Source organism: Giraffa tippelskirchi, chromosome 11 (genome assembly GCF_054371585.1).
Source record: "Giraffa tippelskirchi isolate mGirTip1 chromosome 11, T2T-mGirTip1v1.2.pri, whole genome shotgun sequence".
Taxonomy (NCBI): Eukaryota; Metazoa; Chordata; class Mammalia; order Artiodactyla; family Giraffidae; genus Giraffa; species Giraffa tippelskirchi.
Window position 1 is genome coordinate 66,031,484 of NC_137285.1, and position 4,376 is coordinate 66,035,859.

The 4,376-nt window shown below is 36.8% G+C and overlaps 1 pseudogene; it reads right to left on the reverse strand.

The window, feature by feature from the left end:
* Nucleotides 1-3,365: 3,365 nt before the first annotated feature.
* LOC145527978 (U2 spliceosomal RNA) lies at nt 3,366-3,523 on the reverse strand (annotated as a pseudogene).
* Between the last annotated feature and the right edge of the window lie 853 nt (nt 3,524-4,376).

Here is a 4,376-nt window from a genome sequence, read left to right on the forward strand (position 1 = left end):
TGGGTCCCCATTTCTTCCTCCAGGGGATCTTCCCAAGCTAAGGATCCATCTCGAATCTCCTGTGTCTCGTGCATTGCAGATGGATTCTTTACCCACTGAGCCATCAGGGAAGTTCTTTTGAAGTACTAAGTGTCTTCAACTCTCTGCTTTACTTTGAATGAAAATATCTGCTTTCTTCATTAGTACTTCTGAATAATTCCTGGGAAAATGTTGCAATAAAGTCTCTGATTAGATAAGAGTAGTCCTAAATATTAAAATCAGAGTTGACACTTAATAAATATTTAACTATTTAGAGGTTCCAATGATGTGTTCTCAGGAAAAGACCAAATGTAGATGCTCCCAGATGGCTAAGAATTACACTTAACTTTTGTCTGTACACTGGCTCACTGATGCTTTCAGCAGCTCCAGCAGTTTCATATATGGTAGAGTTTAGCTTTGGTTCAGAATTAAATAGTGATTTCAAAAATACCAATGACCTCATTAGCATATTTGAAAAGATTTTGACAGAGAGCTAAAGAGACAAGGCTAGACTAAGGTTTTTCTTTCAAAATGGTATTAATCCTCTTCATTACAGAAACAGAAAGAAAAATTAAGCAAAACTGTTCCTACGAGGGATTTCAAAAGATGTAAAAACAATAAATTAAATATAATTATTTCAAATAAACTTTCTATTCATTAAAAAAAAAAGAGATCTTTTCGCAGTTGTTTGCTATCACGAAATCAATTGTGTTAGAACTAAAATTATAATGTATACGACAGAGAAAATATTTACCAAAGGATATGGACACTCAATTTACTGCTTTTCCTTTAATATTGAGGCTGAAAGACCTTTCAAGTATGTAGAGCCTCCCGGCAGCCAGTGAGGGAGTCAGGCAGGCAGAGGGACTTCTGTGGCTCTGACCACCACTCAGAGAAGCAAGTACCCAAGTCGACTCTGGGGCAGCCTTCAGTGGTAAACTCTTAGAGACCTGGCTCCAGGGATTGACCCCAGGATGGTAAACAGGATTTCCTCTGCGTGTCTGCAGAGTCCCAGTCTCCAGGCTTCTTACAATGAATTAGAACAGTTGGCATTCACCACTGAGATTTCTAAGGCTGGGCCTCTTTTACAAGTTTTGTTTGGCTGGAGTAGTTTCCCTCTTTCCTATCATTTGTCTACAGTGACAGATGGAAGGACCTGGAGAATTCACTTCCTTCTTACCCCGACCTCCTGCAGAGGGGATACAAAGGGAAAAGAGGACTCATGTATGACTCCTATAACTATCCAATTTTACCTCAGAAAATGTATTTGAGGTAGTAGCAATACATTCCAAAATGATAATGAAAGAAATGTATGACAGTCTTGCAGATTTTTATATTTTCAAAATGCATGCTTCAGATCAAGTCAATTTTTCCCTTAAATGTTTGCTATCACTTAAGGACATCTTAATTATTGATTTTTGGCTGATTCATGTCAATGTATGGCAAAAACTATTACAATATTGTAAAGTAATTAGCCCCCAACTAAAATAAATAAATTTATAAAAAAAAAAAATTATAAAGTTTTTAAATTGTGGTTGTCCTTTCACATAAAAACAGCTGTAATTTATTTTACGTTAACCAACTCTTTAGTTGACAGGCCTGGGGAGCTCCCTGCCCTAAAGCTGTGATCATCCAACCTTGGCCTGGGAAAGACTCGTAAAAGGACTGGGAAAATGCTGATTATCGGGCTCACCCACAGAAATTCTGGTTGAGTAGGCTTGGGCTGCTGCTAGGAATCTTTTAAATAATGAAATAAAGTAATTTTAATGTAGGTGGGCCATGGATGTCTCAGAAACCGTGACTTAGAGAATGTGTTCTCAAAGGGTAACTGAACAATTAGAGGCCTATCAATGTATAGCCTTGACAGGCATACACATGAGCTAAAAAGTCTTAAGTGTTTTGCTTACAAATCCTCACAGAGCAATTCTGAGGTGGGTAGGGGACAGGAAATAATACTCTGTGGGAAAATTAAACTAATTGACTCAAAGTGACTTAACAAACCTGTGTTTGAACAGCTGTTGGAACTAGAGCCTCTGGCCTCTTGAGATCTATACCTCTGCTCCAGACCTACACTCCCAGCATTATGGAGCACTTGCTGCCCTTCATACTATCAGATCCTCTGAAACAGTGCATAATATTTCTGTGACATCTATTGTACAGGTATGCATGCCGCATGTCAAATAACAAATGATATCTAATTTGGAAATGTTACCACTGTGTAGGCAATCATCTATACTTGCCCTGTGACTTCTGCATCCACTACTCACCTTTGAACCTTCTAAAATCTGCATCCCTTCCATTGAATCATTAAACATGCTCTAGCCAAGGTCACATAATTTTTCTTGCAAAATCCAAAGAACAGCATTTGTGTTAAGGTTATGGAACAAACAATTTTCTGACTCCCTTCCTGCAACATAATTCTTGAGATAACATAAAAACATTTCATAAAGGATAAATCTACACCTTCATTAAGAAATGAAAAAGAATGGCTGATTCTTGTTAATGTATGGCAAAAACTATTACAATATTGTAAAGTAATTAGCCCCCAACTAAAATAAATAAATTTATTAAAAAAAAAAACTCAAATATGCACAAGTGAAAAATCAAAAAGTAAAAATAAAAATGTATATATAATCTAGTACTCTGTGAGGAAAAAAAAAAAAAAAAGAAATGAAAAAGAAAAAGTGAAAGTGAAATCGCTCAGTCGTGGCTAACTCTTTGCAACCCCATGGACTGTAGCCCACCAGACTCCTCTGTCCATGGGATTTTCCAGGCAAGAGTATTGGAATGGGTTGCCATTTCCTTCTCCAATTAAGAAATGAGAAAGTGTGAAATAAATTGGAAAATTTGAGGAATTTCTGAAAAGTTAAGAGCAAATTGGTGGAACAGAAAAATAACAAGTATAAAGAAATAGGGGTCAAAACCTACACAGAAAAACTACTAGAGATTTCAATGATATTTAAAAGTAAAGAATTGAAAAGGTGTTCTAACAGCTTTGTTTCTGTTGTCCCTCCTTCTCTCCCACTAAGCAGATCAGCACTGTTTACATACAGGCGAATCCCTGAGAGCTGCTCTCTAAAATATGAGCTAATTTTCTCAGGAGTGTGTGTGTGTGTGTGTGTGTGTGTGTGTGTGTGTGTGTGTGTGTGTGTGTGTGCATGCGCGTGCGCTCCTTCACTCAGTCGTGTCCAACTCTTTGCGACCCTATGAACTGTAGCCCACCAGGCTGCTTTATTCATGGGATTCTCCAGGCAAGAATACTGGAGTGGGTTGCCATTTCCTTCTCCAAGCTTATCTGTAGAAACGCCAATACTCAGTCTTATTTTTAAAACATTTTTTTCCCCCAAAGGGGGTGCACCATTCCTGGAAGTACTGCAATACTGGGTCAATGCATGGAGTGGACAGAGCAAGCTCCTATTCCAACTCTTAGTCCCAAAAATCCATTTAATTTCTCAGGAGAGTGTTCTTTTAAGAATAATGGGTCTCATCACAAGACAAAAGAAATGTGCAACTATGTGCAGTGATGATGTTAATTGAGCTTATTTATAGAGATTTCATGATGTATACAAACACTGAATCATTGTATTATATACCTGAAACAAATATGTTGTGTGTCAATTTTACCTCAATAAAAAGACTATAAGGGCCTAATTTATGTTATCATTGAGATAATGACATAATTACCAAAAACTCTTAACACTAATAAACCATTACTATGTGCCAGGCCCTATTCTATGCACTGGATCATTTAATCTTCACCATAACTTTACAAGGTAGATTCTGCTACTTTCCCCATTTCAATGAGAAACAGAGAGATCAAGTGAACTTCGGGTCACACAGCTAATTCATGGTAGAGTTTTCATACAAGGTCAGTTAGCTGCAAAGGTCTGCATGTCTAGTCAATATCCAACTCTAGGTCTTGACAGCAATTGAAGAAGGGGAAAAAGGCAAAACAGTGCATGAGAGTCTGTACTGAATGAACCTTTTTATTTTGGCAATTGTATGAGCTAATATTTTGTCCAGTTATACATTTAGAATAGCTGAGAAAATTCATACCCACTACCTACCCCGATCAACCAAATTCTTCATGCAAAAATACAGCAAATAAGGGATATCAGATACCTGAGAAAAATCAAAGGGAAAAGCAAAAATCAACAAACAGAATACCCAGCCTGAAGGAAAAAAATATATAGAGTACAGAGAAAATGTTTAAATAGTCTTAATAGTACCCTCTGGGATTACAAGAGAATACTTAATCTATAAAAGAAAAAAAAAAGTCTGCTAATAAAAAAGATCAGTCATAAAAGGAGAACAACCTCTTGGAAAATAAATACAAGATTAGAGAAATAAAATATTCA